At 43.1% G+C, this 17737-nt stretch overlaps 1 long non-coding RNA gene across 1 annotated transcript; it reads right to left on the reverse strand.

The window, feature by feature from the left end:
* Positions 1-534: 534 nt before the first annotated feature.
* Positions 535-1785, reverse strand: LOC120106509. Its single transcript, XR_005508647.1, has 3 exons — positions 1528-1785; positions 999-1432; positions 535-791 (listed from the first exon to the last, which is right to left on the reverse strand). It is a non-coding gene; the product is annotated as an uncharacterized LOC120106509 (long non-coding RNA).
* Positions 1786-17737: the final 15952 nt, after the last annotated feature.

Genomic DNA, 17737 nt, shown 5'->3' on the forward strand with positions numbered 1-17737 from the left:
TTCCGAGTGAGAAGATAAAGGCACTACAAGAAAATACATATTCAGCGACTAAGATTCTAGTCGCCGAATAACCATATTTGGTCGCTGAAACTTTTTTGCGACTAGAATACTCTTCGTCGCCGAACCCTAGTCACTGAAAGGTTTTGGCAACCAATATTGTGTGGTCACCTAAGGTACACCAACAACGACCAACGTTTGGTTGCTGAAGAAACTTTTCAGCGACCAAATTTGTTGTCGCTAATTTCAACGCCGACCAAATAGTTGGTCGTGGAATGTTTGTCTTTCGCTACCAAAAAAATGGTCACTGAATGTCTATCTTCCCCCACCAATAGTTTGGTCATAGAATGTATTGGAATGCATTGGCAACAAATATTTTTTGGTGGCAGAAAGTATTAACCTGTATTTAATTAATAATTCAAATTATAAGCTTAATATTTATTTTTGGGCTCGTTCCAAATCCTGTACAACCAACACAGCCTATCCATTATCCATATTGCACAATACATTTGCTCATCCAAATAGAAGTATACACAATGTTGGAGAATCCATAATCATTCATTATAAATATCATCATCTATAAGTCTAAAGTCAAGCATACCTATTAACCATTCATTAAAATGTTTCATCCATACCATATGTTAAGGTGATAATCATCACCAAACACATCAAAATGTAAATTAAAAATTCCAAAATATCTGATCTTGCTATTCATCCAAACAACCATCATGTAGACAAAAATATGAATAAACCAAAAACTGGATTCTGCTTGTAGACAACTCCACCATGATCATCTGAACAAAAGCTATCCATGTATCAGAAACTAGATTTCACATGCTCATAACTCCACTATGTATTTGAGAAAGCAAAAAAGAATATACAATCAATAACCACATGTGAAAAATAATAAACTAAAATTCAAGTATAAGTTCACAATGACATTTCGCTTAATTTGGTCCAAATCTCTAAATAACCTACGTAATATGAATGAGAATACATACCAACGAGTATTTGTGCCACCAGTTGAATACATGGCCCCATCATGATGGATAGATGACTTGTGCGTTTGAGTCTTTTCCTTTAAGAACTCTATCACCAAACTTGTAAGATGTGCAATTTGCTTCTGTTCTTCCTCTCGCTCTTTCTTTTCCTCCTCACGCTCTCTCCTCTCCTGCTCCAATTGCCTCCGCAGCTCCTCACGCTCCATCTCATGCTCCATCTTCATCTCCTCTATCTCAGCTTTAAGTTTCTACAACTCCCCAACATGGTCTTGTGACACACGACTAGGTGTGGAAGAAGATGAAGAGGGCTTCGGCCCATTCCCAAATCCAAGAATGTATCTCTTCCTTTTTCTAAGTGCCTGCCTAGACATCTCCTCTGATGTTAATTGCACACTGGATTGGGAAGATTCTTCTCGCAAGCTCAACATCTTTGACTGTCAATGCAAAGGTAACAACAGAATTAAATGTATATATAACCTTGCAAAAGCAGAAACTGATTTAAATGATTATTGAGATTTTAGATACCTACATATTTCACGGCGCAAATAGGATCAATCCACTCTTTGTTCTTCTTGGTATGAGTTTTCTTATAGAATTCTGAAAATTTAAGATTTTCAGAACCATTAAACTCCGGCTGCAAAGTGTAATTTAGATAGCATATAGCCACTACATAATAAGAAAACTAGAATAACTGTCAAATCTACTTGCATAAAAGGATTCCAAAAATATATTTGCAGCAAAATAGAATAAAAAATCTACTTGCAGCAAATAGAAAGGAGAAGAAAAAATTAAAAAAATCTCCACCCTCTGAAGTCCATCTCCAATCCCCCTATCTTTCTTCCCGATGGCCCAGCTGGATCGGAGTAACGTGAGAGAAGGAAAACCAAACCAAAACACTCCAATCCCCCTATCTTTCTCCCCTCTATTTCTCTCCACCCAAAACAAAACCACCGTCCCCAAATCCCTCCTCGCTCTCTCTCCCTGCCGGCCAAAGAAAAGGACCTCGCCCCAAATCTCCTCCCCGGTGGCTGCAACGGCGGCGAAGGAGGAGAAGCCCTCCGCGGTGGCTACGGCGGCAGCGAAGGAAGAGAAGCCCTCGTTGATTTCTTCTTCTCTCGCCTCGCCTCCAAATTTCCCGACAACCCCCGAGGACCCCCGGCCACCGCTCCCTCTCCCTCTCCCTCTCCCTCTCCCTCCCAGCCTCTGCTAAATAAATGGGTTTCTTCTTCTTCCGGCTCGCCTCCAAATTTCCTGACGACCCTCGACGACCCCCGGCCACCTCTCCCTCTCCCTCTCCCTCCTGGCCTCTGTTTCTCTCCCAGCTTATCAATTCCTCTCCCGGCTGGCCTCCTAATTTCCCGACGACCCCCGGCCACCTCTCCCTCTCCCTCTCCCTCTCCCTCCCGGCCTCTGCTAAATTAAAATCCAGAGAACGTACCTTGGGACGCCGACGCCGAAGGGATGAGCGAACAAGCGAACGGGCGATGCCGACGTGCAGGTGAAGGCGACGTGCGGGTGAAGGCAAGGAGAAGAATAGGGAATTAGGTTTTTTTTTATTTGGTTTCCTTGCATGCATACTTTTCGCGACTAAATTTTTTTAGTCCCTAGAGATGAACCTTCAGGGACCAAAATTTAGTCGCCAAAAATTTTACCTCCAGCCCGCGTGAAATATTGGACTCACGCCAACTTGGTTTTGATTTTCCACGATCAAATATGCATTTAGTTGATGTAGAACAATCATTCAGTAACTAAAAAGGATGCATGCAAATTTATTTCTAAGCAGATTTTCGATCCTGCCCGTAGGATGTCCAAGAATTCTATATATTTTTTAGCGAATTTCCGTTCCCGCCACGTCCTCATGTCGCGTATCCTGTCGATCCGTATATTTATTTGATAAGGAGTCAAGCATCGAGCTCGAGCTTTTAAAATTATATTATAATAATAAAAATAAAAAAGAATTTAAGTATAAAGAAAAGTTGTGGGATTGAGATTTAGCCGAAGAGACAAGGATATGCATGCCTAAGTGAATTAAGGTGTCAAACGACACTATTTGAAAATAAGCATTTTTTTTTGAACTTAGAAATTAGCATCTTACAGGGGCTAGCACAACATCGTTTGATTTTACGGAACCTTCCACTACCAAAAGTTTGGTCGCTAAAAAACTCAAACTTTCTGCCCAATTTTTTCATCGAAAAAAGGCGCCATTTGTAAAAGTTTTTCTGGACTAAATTTTTTTTAGTCGTTGGAGGTGAACTTTAAGGACCAAAATTTAGTCGCCAAAGGTTTTACCTCCAGCCCGCGCGAAATATTGGACTTGTGCCAACTTGGTTTTGCTTTTTCGCGACCAAATATGCATTTCGTCGGTGTAGGATAATTATTCCGTAACTAACAAGGATGTTGGTCACAGATGGCCTTCTTTTCAGCGACCAAACATTAGTCGCCCAAAGTTTTACCTCCACCCGCCAACTTGGTTTTGCTTTTTCGCGACCAAATATGCAGTTCGTCGGTGTAGGATAATTATTCCGTAACTAACAAGAATGTTGGTCGCATATAGCCTTATTTTCCGCGACCATACATTAGTCGCCAAAAGTTTTACCTCCACCCCGCCAACTTGATTTTGCTTTTCAGCGACCAAATATGCATTTCATCGGTGTAGGACAATCATTCAGTAACTAACAAGGATGTTGGTCGCAAATAGCCTTATTTGCCGCGACCACGATTCAAGTAGTCGCCGAAAGTGTATTTTCTTGTAGTGAGGAGAGGAACGGCCTCTGTTCCGCGGACGTGGGTGAGTCTCTTGAGAAGATCCAATCCGGACGTTGGGAGCTGATCACGTTTGGCTTAATCCTTGGAAGCTTATCCACGGATGCTGGAACTGGGTGCTTAGGACTCGGCTGGCAGCTGGGAAGGATGTGGAAGAGTCTGGATGCACTCGGAATGCATGCGTGAACATGGTAAGATTTGTTCCGCTGGGAACAGGGGAGCTGGGATTTGTTCCGAAGAAGGGATAAGGATGCAAGCGGCTGGATGGAATGCTTGATTTGAATGGGATTGGCTGCGGATGTTTGGGAGCTCTCTAGAACGAATCCGGGCGAAGAGGATTCGGCTCTATCTCGGGAGGATAAACTTGGGAAGAAACGGGAAGAAGATGAGGATGCTGGGAGTTATCCGTGGAAGGCGTGATCTGTGGATACGGGAGGAAAGGAAACTGCTCTGTTTTGTTTCCGTAAAGTCTGGGAAGAGGGATCAGAAGCCATGACATGGGAGAGATATGTTTGGGATTCACGCGGGAGATGAAGATGCATGAAACAAGGGAGCTCGAACGGATGCTTGGATGAAATCTGGGAGTTCGGAAGGCTCATCCTTGCTGGGATCTAGCGGAAGAAGTTGGGGAGATGCAGATGAGATGATGAGAGATCTGGGTGATTACAGGATAAGGATAATAGGATGGAGTGCTGGATTTGGGCTTATCCGTGGGTGATGGAAAGCTAAATTCAATCTGGAATGAGAAGAAGGTTGGGATCCATGTGTGGAAGTTTGGGATGTTGCGGATGCAGGGGATGCAGAATCTGTTCCTTGGGTCCTAATGGCATGCACACGGGATGAAGGGGAGATGAGTTGGGACGTTGAGTTTATCCCGTGAGAGGATGCTCTGTTCCGTGAAGCTTGGATGGAGTGTTTGATTCGAACGGGATACAGCCAAATCGTGGGATGATTGCGGACGAAATCTGGGAGGATGTCTTTGAACTGCGAAGACATGGGCGCTGGATAATGTGGATGTGGAAAGCATGGAAATTTAGTTAAATACGGGATAAGGATGGAACGAGTCGTGGATCTGTGATGAATGGCTGAGATGACTTGCAGTTGGAGTTGTGGTAGAGTATCTTAGATATGGCTAGGACACGGAACAGGGGAGAAAATACGTGAACTTGGGGTGGCCATGTGTTGAAAAGGAAATTGGGAAGTTTGGATACGTGAGGAGTGAAGGAGAGAGACTTGTTTGGATTCATGAAAATAAATTGTTTGGGATGGCACGTGCTGAGAAATGAAAATTGGGGTCGACTCTAATTGGTTGGGAAAGATCCGATTCATGGGGTGCATGCGATTTGGGTTCAGGGGTCATCCCAGATAAATTTGATTCAACCTGCATACATTAGATGGACCAATAAAATCAAGTAAAATCGAATTATTTTTAATAATGCAATGATGAAGGGGAACACATTTTCTTATGTTAAATTTAAAATATGTGCAAAGAAAATAATGATAAGTGCTGTATAAAATAGTTAAATATATACATTATTTAGCACTTATCAGCGACTCCCCCCACCCTCCCTCCCCTCTACTTTGTTGCCCCTAAGAAGATGTCTAAGATACCTGAGCTTGAGCGATAGGTATCCGAACAACAGAATCATGCACTAGCTGTGTCTTAGTTATTTGGCGTCTTATTTCTGATTGAGACCCTAAAATATTTTGGGGCACTCATAGATATCTATGGTCCTCCTGGTCACACTTGAAGCGAGCTCCAAATACACACCTACAGTTTTTGGTCTTGTGGACGCCATCACACATGGCATGCTTTGATAGTCAACTTTAAAGACCACGCAATAGCACGTATCTGGTAGGATAGTGATTACGGGTATCGAACCACAGGGATTGGGGTATAGTTGTTTTCTTAAAAATAAAAATATTTAAAAGGAAGAGTTGGTGAAGAAAATTAAACTAAGGAATTTAATAAAGAAAATGCAATTAAAATGATATCAGTTTGAAAGAACCTAGGGCAAGGAATTCACCACTAACATTGGAAAAAGGGTTAATTATATTTCAATTTATTCTTGGATTAACATGCAAATTGACTACAAGCCTAATAAGCATTTAAATAGAAATTTACAAAAGTAATTTAGGAATAATCCATCTTCAGTTGGCATGAAATGTCTATCCTAAACTAATGTGGCAGGACACCGCATCTTCCCTAAGTATGGACTATCTTATGTTTACTTAGTGATCATGAAAAATAGTTGTATAAACATCATATTTAAAATCACAGAAATTAAATATGAGATGAAATAAAATATTCATTAAGAACAAAATAAAGTTTATACAACTCCAAGAATATAAATCAAAAATATAAAACTCTTGGCCCTTTGTTAAGGCTGCATCCGGCCCTAGAGAGAAGATCAGCCTTTCATAGATTTGTGGGCGACAGCAGCGATGTAGAGGACTCCCATCACGGCTATCTCCTTCCTTTCTCTGTCTTCTCCCTGTACTGGATTCGGTGGGAACTTCCTTAGCATTTCATCTCTTTTCTTCCCACAATATCCCAAACTATTCTCTCACTCTTTATTCTTCTTCTTCCCGTGGGATTTGGCCTCCGAGAGATGATGGGAGCAGCCCCCGGTGGGGGAAGAGGGAATGCCTTCCTCTAATCAGAAGTCCTCCCTTATATAGGCAGCCCATCTCTCTCTCTCTTCCTTGTGGCTGTTCCGAATGGGTGGATAAAGCATGAGCCGATCCGGGCATTGGAGGAGGCTGAGCTGTGGGCTGGATCCGCAGACTGTTGAGTTCTGATCCATTGAAGGGTGGCAAGTGGGTAGATTCCGAAGGAGGTTAGGAGGAGATGAGTATGAACCATGGAGAAGACGCGGAAGCTCACGATGGGAAGACTCGCCTCTGTTCCACTGAAGCAGGGGATATTGCTTGGATAAGGGGATATTGCTTGGATAAGGATGAGAGATGAGTGAGCCGGATCCGTGGAAGAAGGTGAGAGAGTTTGATCCGAAGATCATGGGATCTAGCTTCGGAATGAACACCTAAACCTTATCCTATGGATGATAGGATCAATCCGGAATGAGAAGAGGCTCGGGAATGGCTGGATTTGCCTGTAACAGAGGGTTTAGAGCTGTGAACGGCTTGATACGGGATAAAGGCTGGCTATGGAAGTTTGAATCATGGAACATCCGGACGCTGGAGAATGGGAAGACGTTGGAACTGCTGGGATATGAGTGAATCACGAACGAGATGTGAGCTAGATTCATGCGGATGGTGAACGTGAGAAGATGCTCTGTTTTATTTCTGTGAAGAAGAACGGTTGGGATGCTAGGATTATCCGTGGGAGAATGGAGCTGGATCCTATGCGAACAGTGGAGTGATGCTGTTGAAGCTTGGAATGGCTTGCGGATGAGGTTGATCCGGAACAGGGGAGCTGGGATAAATCTTGGATGTTATTCGGAGAAGAGGATGAGGCTTGGATGATGATAGGAAGGCTGGGAACTAGCGGAATTAGTTGGGATCATTCGACTGTGAGTGTGTGAGAAGATCTCGGAGGAAGAGGATGAGGATGCTGTTGTTAACTTGATGTGGCTGAGAAGGAATCCAGATTGGGATGAAGGTGGATCACGGACGAGAAGGATGATTTGTTAGTCCAAATGCTGGGAAGTTGGGGAGCAGAGGATATGATCCATAAGATGAAGCTTGCTTGGAACTCATTCGTGGATGCAGGGGGGCGGCTGGCAGCTGGGATCTTGGGATTAATCCGGAAGAAGGTTAGCTTGGTTCTCATCCGGAAGGGAAGAAGCTTAGACGAATCTGGAACTTAATTCCAAAGTAAAGGAAGATGTGGAGAACTTTGTTTCGTTTGGGAGGATCTCGGAATGTTGAGATGCTTGGAGATGTGATCCGGAAGGAGGATATGGCTCAGGGTGAGGATGGATCACAATGGGATGAAGGGTGGATTCTCTTGGATGCAGGGGATAAGCTGGATGCCGTGAAGCTCGCAAGGATGGAGCTGGGAATTCGTGGAGTTGGCTGGGAACCGGAGATTTGAGCCGGAAGATGGGATTTGAGATTATCCCGTGGAGATGGAATAAGCGGTGGTTGCTGGGATGAAGATATGATGGAAAGATAAAATCTGGGAGGAGACGTGGAAGGTAGTCGGGATGAGTGTGATTACAAATGGATGTGAAACAGGGGAATATTGGCATGGAAGGCTTGTTCTTCGGATGGGAGGTCGGTCACGGTTGGTTGGGTTAATCCAAGAGGCTGTGATGTGTGGGAGGAATTACGTGGAAGCAAGATGAATGGCTGAGATGGCTTGCAATTGGAATTGTGGTAGTGTAGCTTGGATAAGGCACGGAGCACGGGAGAAGACAAGTGAACCTTGGGGTGGCCATGTGTTGAAAAGGAAATTGGGAAGTTTGGATACATGGGGAGTGAAGGAGGAAGACTTGTCTGGATTTATGAAAATAAATTGTTTGGGATGGCGCGTGCTGAGAAATGAAAATTGGGGTCGACTCTAATTGGTTGGGAAGATCCAATTCATGGGGTGCATGCGATTTGGGTTTAGGAGTCATCCCAGATGAATTTGATTCGACCTGCATACATTAGATGGACCAATAAAATCAAGCAAAATCGAATTATTTTTAATAATGCAATGATGAAGATAACACAATTTTTTAGTTGAATTTACAAAATATGTGAATTAAAATAATGATAAGTGCTATGAATAAGATATTAATTTATGTATTATTTAGCACTTATCACGCTTAAGCTTATTCTATAGATTAATCCTACCATAAAACCCTTATTTCTCCTGACATAAACTAGATGAATATTGAGAGCCCTTAGTTGCTCAAAATTTTGTAGCTCTCCCAAAATGCTGTCCACCTTGACCTCTGAGAGCATTAGAATCTCTACCCCTTATCTTTTGCTTCTCTCCTTTGTATTAGGTTTCCTTTGAAATAATCTCCATGTTCTTATCCTTGTCTATTAGATCATCAATTTGCTAAGTGCACTAGAGCAAGACCCCTTCGAATATATAGTTTCGATCGTTTGCCAAATCTTCTCATCCTAGACTCATCATCAGCAACTAGGGTAGGAGCGAATCAAGATAGCCTATCAAGTCGGCCTCGTATTCATCCACGATCATTCCTTCCAATGACAAATCAAGGAATTCTCTTTCCAATTCCCTCAACCAGCTAGATGGGAAATACTTAGAATAGAGGATGGTGCAAAATCATTGTCAGGTAACTGGCCTATAACCAGAAGTCAGTGTACGCTCCACAGACTTTCATCAATGGTGAGCTCTATCTTGAAGCATATAAATAGCAAATCTAATCTTTTTCTTATCAGTGCACTCTATTGCCCTAAAAGCCTTCGCCATCTTATAAATCCAAGCCTCAATCTCATACGGATTAGTAGTACCCTTAAAGGCTAGAGTAGCCATCTTCTTGAACTCTACTATACTCCTACACTTAGATGGACTAGTATTCGATTGCACTAGATGTGGGGACTGCTGAGGTAGCTCTCTATTGACGTACTAGCCCCATAACCTCATAAATTAGTTCAAGCACTCAATCCTAATTCCAAGTTAAGTTCCCTTGTGGAACTATAGATCAAGATTGGTGGATTTGCAGCTGACTGATCAACTGCCACTTCTTATTGAATACTAGAGTCCACATTCTAATTCAAGTGTTTCTAACCCTACAGGATCTCATCCATTGGTTTAACAGGGACTCCACCCCAAGAACGTCCAATTAACTATCTACTCTTTGGCTAAGGACACAACAGGGTTGCGTTTTTAATTTCACCAAAAATAAAATAAGCATCATAATAATATTCGGACAAAATTACACAAAATTATGAACAAAAAACCAAACAGAGCTATCTCATATCCTAATTTCTACCCAACTCTAAACCTTTGTAACTAGTCCTAAGAATCCTTGAACCTAAGCTCTCATTTCACTATTTCTGTCATGATCTATCACAACCCCTAGTGATTTTAAATATAAGCTTTGATACCATTGTTTCCATCACTCTTCAAACTAAGTACATAACATATACCACATACCTACAAAGTGAACCAAACTGACATGCAAAGCTATCTAAAAAATAAATCTAATCATTTCATAATAATTTCAAATTGTTGCCCAGAGATGGTCACCCAAGAGGGGGGTGAATTGGGTGTTTTAAAAGCTTTTGACTAATTAAAAATAAAACACACGAATATATGCACTAAAGTAAAGAAGGAGGAATGAGAAAGGTCAATCGCAAACACAAGGTTTTATAGTGGTTCGGAGCTTCCACTGCTCCTACATCCACTCCCCAAATCACCTTTGGGAATTTCCACTATAATCCAAGATTACAGTACGGTAGTTTTGCGAGTTCACTACCCAACTCGTTGTTTTACACCGGGCTCACAACAAACCCTAAAACCCCCAATTTCACTTAGGCTTGGGACACCTTTCCCTTGTTCCAAGTCCCTTGACTGGAACAAGCACCACAATGAAAGAGTTTACAAAGGAAAAGTAAAGCTCTAAAAAGCAAATATGACAATTATGAACAATAGAACCCGGAAGAATCCTTTTGCCGTTGGAAGCGTGAGAAATGTTGATTCTTCCGATGTGGACTGCGTAGGGTTGAGTGTGAGCTTTGAATCCCGAGCGTACGGGAGAGGTTGAGCTTGAAATCACTTGGGAAGCTTGAAAACACTTGATTTCTTCACTTGAATGCACTCACTCCCTTGAACTTTTCTTTCTTACTTCTCTCTTGAATGATCTAGCTTTGGGTTGGTGAAGAGTTGTTGAGAAGCACTTAAGAGGTCCCTTTTATAGCCCAAAAAAGCAAATATAGCCGTTAGAGACAAAGTAAAAAGGATTTGAAATTCAAACCAAACCTGAAAAGCTGTCAGTCGCGTCCCAGGCGCTCCGGGGACGTCTCCGCTTCAACGAGAGACGTCTCGGCTACAAGATTTTACTTTTTACGTTGTCTGGGGTCGACTCGGCACTTTAAGGGGACGTCTCGGCTTGTTTGTACTTTTTGAATGGGGACGACTCCGCTGCTTTGGGGACGACTCCGCTTCTTTATCTCTGAAAAACATGTCCTCTGGAATTCCCTGAGAGAGTCGACTCCGCTCCTTCAGGGGACGTCTCGGCTTGTTTGCACTTTATGCATGGGGACGACTCCGCTGTCTCAGGGTCGACTCTGCTTCCTTATCACCGAAAAAACCATTCTCTGGAAAATCCTGAGAGAGCCGTCTCCGCTATCTTGGGGACGACTCGGGAAGTCTCCTTTTTACTTGCGGGGACGACTCCGCGTACAGTGGGGACGTCTCGCGCATATCTCTTGAAAATTGCCTTTCTGCCGCCACTGAGAGAGTCGACTCCGCTACTGAGAGAGTCGACTCCGCTAGCGCGGGGACGACTCGGCAGGTGCCGGGGACGTCTCCAAGTGTCCCAGTTCTTCCTGTTTGTGCCAGAGACGTCTCTGAAACTATCCGGAGACGTCTCGGCTGTCCCTGATCTGTTTTCTTTAACTCAAAATATTCTTCAATAAATTCATAAAAATTATGGGAACTTGCCTAGACATTTCTTAACAATATTCTCAATTAATCACATGAATTCCTCAATTAAATTGTTAAGATAAATGGAATTATACTCTAGTGTTTTGTATTCATCAAAATCCATTAGGGGGTCAACACAAATCAATAATAAAATGATCTCAATCTTGGAAAATTAAGATTTACTAAATGGTTCCAACAATCGAGTGGGTTCCCTTAAGTCTCACAATCAATCATGGATCAAAATCTAAAAAATAGAGAAACAAAAAATAATGATCTACACCAACCTAGTAAGCAACATAACACTTCAGAGTGGGTCAGAGTATGTTAACATATATAGCAAATCAAACATAATAATATATCATTAACTAGAGAAAATTCTATTCTTATTAAATATCAATGAATAATACTTTTCTTTTTTAAAAGTATACTATTCATAAATTGATACTAAATCCAACATTTGGCTATGGCCTCAAAATCTAGTGGCATGGGTTAGATAGTGGATAAAAAATAACAAATAATGCCTAGATACCACTATTTTAATCACAAGTGGTGCAGTGTTGAAACTAGTTTCTCAAGTTCCAAATCAACCAGGCCAATATATAATCCCCATTGGCAAGACTAAACCATAGATATGTTGAATATATACAAACGAATTTTTATAAGTTACCTAGTCAAATTTTTCAAAACCATTATTCAAAACAAATTATATGTCCCAATTAACTTATTTACAAGAATATCAAAAATACATATTTTAATCTCATATTATTTTCTAAGATAAAACTTAACATGCTTGACCATTTAATCAAATAGATGTAGAAATCATAAAAACTATTTTATCAAGCAATTTAAACTATAATTTTTCAAATCTCTTAGAAATTATATTGCGAGGCGTTAGGTTACCTACCTCATAAATGTCAAAGATCCAAATAATCAAATTGTCTCATTATGGTTCCTCAGGACCTAATAATCGAAAACCGCACATATATATCGAATTAGTTGCACACTAATATTTTAAAGTAATTCCTAAAATTTCTTAAAAATTCAAAATCTTGATTTATAAACCAATCACCATTATAACAAGGGAAGCAGCCACTAACCATGTTTCTTGTTACAAGATGGAAGAGGGGAGGTAAAACATTGGAAGCCTCTCTACGGATAACTTAAAGAGAGGAGAGAGAGATTAGTAGGGAAAAAGAGAATGAATAAAGAAGAATTAGAGGGGTGAAAGAGGGCATGGTACCCACCTATCCATCTCTATACGCACAGCCACACATGGATGGCCAAGGGAAAAAAGAGAGAAGAGTGGAAGAAAAGAATAGAGAGAAAGGAAAAGACAAAAGAGGAAGAACAGATGAGATGAGAGGGAGAGATGAAAAGAAAAAGGAGAAAAAAAAAAAAGCGAGACAACAAAGAAGATGAGGATGAGGAGAATGATGAGAGGAAGAGAGTGGTTGTAGAGCAGTGGAAGTAGGGAGAGAAGTGGTACAGGAAGGGAGTGGAAGGAGGAGAGAAGGAAGAGAAGAAGAGAGAATAGCAGCACGGATCGAAGGGGTGGTTGGGAAGGGAGAACAAGAGAGTGAGAGCAGTGGACATCCGCAGGAAAAGGGGCATGCTCTATTTTCAAGAGGGCATATCTCCTTTGTTTATCCGAATGGAGGGGCACCACCTTAATAGGCAAGCTCGTTGTTGCCCAGATAGACAACCCAAGAGGGGGGGGGGGGGGGAATTGGGTTTTAAAATAATCTTACAATTTAAAACGATGTGGATGACTAATTAAAGCTATTGCAAGTTGTTCGATTAATTGCTATGTGCTGTGAGTGATATGAGAGTAAGAGAAAGAGAGACAATCAATTACAAACTCCAAGTTTTATAGTGGTTCGGAGCTAACCCTTGCTCCTACGTCCACTCCCCAAGTCTCACTTGGGAATTCACTATAACTCCTTGGATTACAGCCGGTTGTTTTCCAAGCTCACAACCAAACTTGTTGTTTTACGAGCTCACAACGAACTCGGTCGGTTTTCCCAGGCTCACCGACTAGAACCAACCCCGATTGTTTTCTCGGGATCACAATCGAACCCTTACACGTTGGTTTTACACTCGGCTCACCAACCAACCACTATACCCTTGATTCAATCCCCCGATTGAACCAAGCAAAGACAATGTGTAGATGAAAAGAACAAACAGAAAAATACAGCTTCTCAAAAGCAGATAAATGGCAATATGAACAATAACGAAGTTAAGAGCCCTCAAACGCTTTTAAGTTGGAGAAGAGGAAGGGCTTCTTGAACTTCGGGTCTCCTCTTGAATGTGTAGTCGACTTGAATGCAGGAGGAGGCTCTTTCAATATTGGGAAGAAGTAGGTGGATGCAGTTAATGCTGCTCTTCCCTCTTTTTCGTTGAAGAACAAGTTGCAGAGATTGAAAGCTTGATTACTTGGAGTGGAATGGTTGTTCTCTTCTTTGCTACAGTCCTCTGTGGCTATTTAAACCAACCCCCACAGAAACTAGCCGTTAGAGAGCTTTTTCTGCTCGTTCTGCACACTCTGTACACCCTGACAATGTGTCCGTTGGTGGGTTGGAGTCGACTCGCGCGATCAGGAGTCGACTCGGCTGTAGCGGGAGTCGACTCATGCTTTTCTGGAGTCGACTCGGCAACTGTTTCGGATTTGAATTAAAGTAGCCTCTTAGACTGGGAGTCGACTCGTCTTGACCTGGAGTCGACTCGCCAACTTCTGGAGCTGACTTGGCTTTCTCGGAGTCGGCTCATCCCATGGAGTCCGTGGATCTATTTTTGAATTTGGTCCACTCGAGTCGACTCGACAATCCTGGGAGTCGACTCGGCGCTCAGAGCCCGAACTCCCTATCTTCTGTCTTTTGCCTCGTCCAGTCTTAGAGTCGACTCGAACTTCCCCGGAGTCGACTCGGCTCTCAGTTTCCGAAACACTATCTTCTGTCTTTTTGATGTAGAGCTGCCTTGGAGTCGACTCTAGCTGTCTGGGAGTCGACTCGAATCTCAGAGACAGTAAATTGGTCTTCTGTCTTCTTTGTGGTCGCGGAGTCTCGGAGTCGACTCGCGTATTGCGGGAGTCGACTCGAATCTCAGAGTTCGAAAAACGTTCTCTGACTTTTTCCTTGTGTTCCTCTGAGAGTCGACTCTCACTTTCTTTGAAGTCGACTTGCCAACCATCGGAGTCGACTCGCGTTCCACTGGAGTCGACTCGAATCTCAGACCCGAAAACTGCTCTCTGACTTTTCTGCCTGTGGCTCCTTGGAGTCGACTCTTGCTACCCTGGAGTCGACTCGGTGAACATCGGAGTCGACTCGCGCACTTCAGGAGTCGACTCGCTGACAGATTTTGAGTTGATGCTTTATGTTCGTCTGTCTGTTCTAAGTCGGAGTCGACTCGTACTTATCCGGAGTCGACTCGAGCCCGTGCCAGTGAACTTGATACGCTTGGAGTCGACTCGTGATACTCTGGAGTCGACTCGAGTCTCAGACTTTGGTTCAGGCTGACTTCTTAACTTATCCAAAATATTATGAACTAAGTCTAGAGACACTTAGACAAGATTTTCACTGAAACACTTAATTGAATTCATTAGTAAACAAGAGATATACTCAAATGCTTTGAGCTCATCAAAATCAAATAGGGTTTTAATCAATCACTCCACAATCTCCCCCTTTTTGATGATGACAAAACATTGAGTATATGTAAAGTGAATTGCTCAATAAACAATGAAATAAAATCCATAATTGAATTCAAATATCTGGTAATTCAATTTATCCAAGCTTGAAAGGAGTGAAACAATAAATTTCGGAGTTAAAGCTCCCCCTTTCATTTGGAATTATATAAGCCTTCATATTATACAATCAATTGTTTGGCTTATATATCTTTAATGATTTAGCTTGATTAATATTCAGATTCTCCCCCTCAACATATGCATTCTACTATGTTTTGATTCTCTGAATTTCCTTTTAATGCTTTGAAGTTTTTGAACTGAATTTTTTGTTTTTAGAGGAAAAATCTGTCAATTTGTTCTTGAGTAGGATTCAGCTAATCTCCGAATATCCCTTGAATAGATTCTGGAGATTACTCCATTAGGAGCCCCAAAAGAGAGATAATGAGCCTCGAGGTACCAAATCCACTTAGAACAAATTTTGTGTGTTTTAACAGTTTTTTTGATTTTCATTGATTCCTTTTACATATTTTATACATATTTCTTCCCCCTTTTTGTCATCGTATCAAAAAGAAGGTAAGCACACACAATCAATGGCACAACCAATCAATCATCAAATGGCACAGAATTGAAGAAAATATGGCTACTCATTGTATTGATTTGCATGTAAATACATTTGAGAGTACAAAAAATAAGGCAAAACAATACAGTCAAAACTAAACATAAAAAGTAGCTATGGTCTCCTCGAGGATGTAGCTCCTCCTCTCGAAGATGTATCTCCTCCTCTCGAGGACGTGGCTCCTCCTCTCGAGGATGTATCTCCTCCTCTTGAGGACGTGGCTCCTCCTCTCGAGGATGTAGCTCCTCCTCTCAATCTGCTCTGCTCCATGAGGAGGGTGACTGCATCTGTAACATGCCCGAGCTGAGTGATAATGGACGAAGTGGCTCTGCTATGTGTAGTAGAGAGCTCAGTCACCGACGTCTGAAGTGCGTCCAGCTTGTCGATGAGCACATTCGACAAGCGCTCGGCCCCCTCGGTAGTGGTGTGCATGTCACGACCGATGTCCTCCCTCATCTGTCGAGTGGTGCTCGTGACCTCACTCATGCTATGAAACTGGGCCTGGAGCAAAGTCCTCATGTTGTAGATCTCTTTCCGCACATGAGCCGTCATGTCAGTCACGGCCGTCAGGGAAGGGACCAACGCTGAAGATGGAGCGGGAGAGGGAGCAGGCACCGAACCTCGGAGCTCCTGAAGCAACTCATCCCTCAGATCTCGGACTATCTCCTGCCGCAGCTCTCGGAGCTGCTCAGGAGCGATGCGGACCTCCATGGATGGTGGAGCCGAGGAGGAGGGTCCGGCGGAGGTGGTAGGAGCAGAAGTGGATGGAAAGTCTGGTAAGTCAGGAAGGTCAGAGTCTGGCTCAGGACTGGGGGAAGGTCTGGTGGTCTGTGTGGTGATGGAAGACTTCCTAACCCATGTCCCCTCTCTCTTCCGAAACCCCATCCTGTGTAGGGTCCCTGCACGCGTGCGATCAGTCCATCGCAATGCGCGAAAGGGTTCCCCCTCAGGGATAGGAATCTCGTACTCCCTAAATAACAAGGTGAAGACCATACCGTAGGGCAAAGTGAGCCAGGTCTGTCTAGTGGCTCACACATGTATCGATATATGAGTTTGGGGAAGTTGATTGGGGTGTCATGGAGCATGTAGAACATGAGAGCTAGGTCTCTCTCAGATACAAAGTCAAATCTCCCGATCTTAGGGAAGATGGACCTAGACAATATACTTAGGAGGATCCGCATCTCAATCGGAAGTGAGCTAGCGGATACCTCGTCTAAGGGTGACTGGGGTGGATGCCCTAGAACGGCCGTAAGGGCCTCAACCCTATCCTCGGGATGTGTGGGAGCCACCCCTACTAGTGGAAGGTGGAGGATGTGGGCAATAAGATCCTCCGTAATGAACAGAGGGACACCGGCTACCGTGCCCTCGATACCCCCAGCTCCCCGATGGACGGTACCGTAAAACTCTCTAATGAGCCCTGGATATGTGGGGAGATCTAAGGTGAGGAAGTACTGTTGGGAACCCGCCCATGCCGCTGATATTTCAAAAATTATCAGATGGCAGCGGAATCGGCATGCGCGAGTTTGACGTTCATCGCATGAACGTTGTTTCGTGACCTTTCGTAATTAGGTAAGAATTAAAACTTTTAAAACTACTAGGAAGATCAAATCTTCACCTTGCACGGGTAGATGATCACCGCGAATCTGAATTCATGGTTTTAGGAAGAGGGTTCGCTTGAAGCCGTTCAAACGTCCGGCCTCTACGGGTATCCACACGAAGTAGAGAACCGATCAAAGCTTTCTTGTCTTCCCGGGGTGCTAGCTCCCTTGCAAAGACTCCTTTGATGGCTGATCTCTTCTCTTTCTTTCAACTCTTGAAAGTGCTTGAGAGGAGGAAGAAAAAGGATGAAGAAGAGGAAGTAGATGAACCCCTGCACAGCCTTCTTTCTGTTGCTTGCGCTGGATGAAGAAAAGGAAGAGGAGGAAGCCGCCAACACTTGGAGGTTCCTTCTTTCTTGCTTGCGGCTGCAACTAAGAGGGAGGAAGAGGGTGGCCACGGCACAAGGGAAGAGGGCTCCAATGCTTAGGGCGCCGGCCTCATGGTGCTTCTTATAGCTATCAAGGGCTCCTCCAAAGTTGGAGCCCTAGATAACTTTCCAAAGAAAGAAGGGGGCG

The sequence above is a fragment of the Phoenix dactylifera genome, unplaced genomic scaffold (assembly GCF_009389715.1).
Source record: "Phoenix dactylifera cultivar Barhee BC4 unplaced genomic scaffold, palm_55x_up_171113_PBpolish2nd_filt_p 000550F, whole genome shotgun sequence".
NCBI lineage: Eukaryota > Viridiplantae > Streptophyta > Magnoliopsida > Arecales > Arecaceae > Phoenix > Phoenix dactylifera.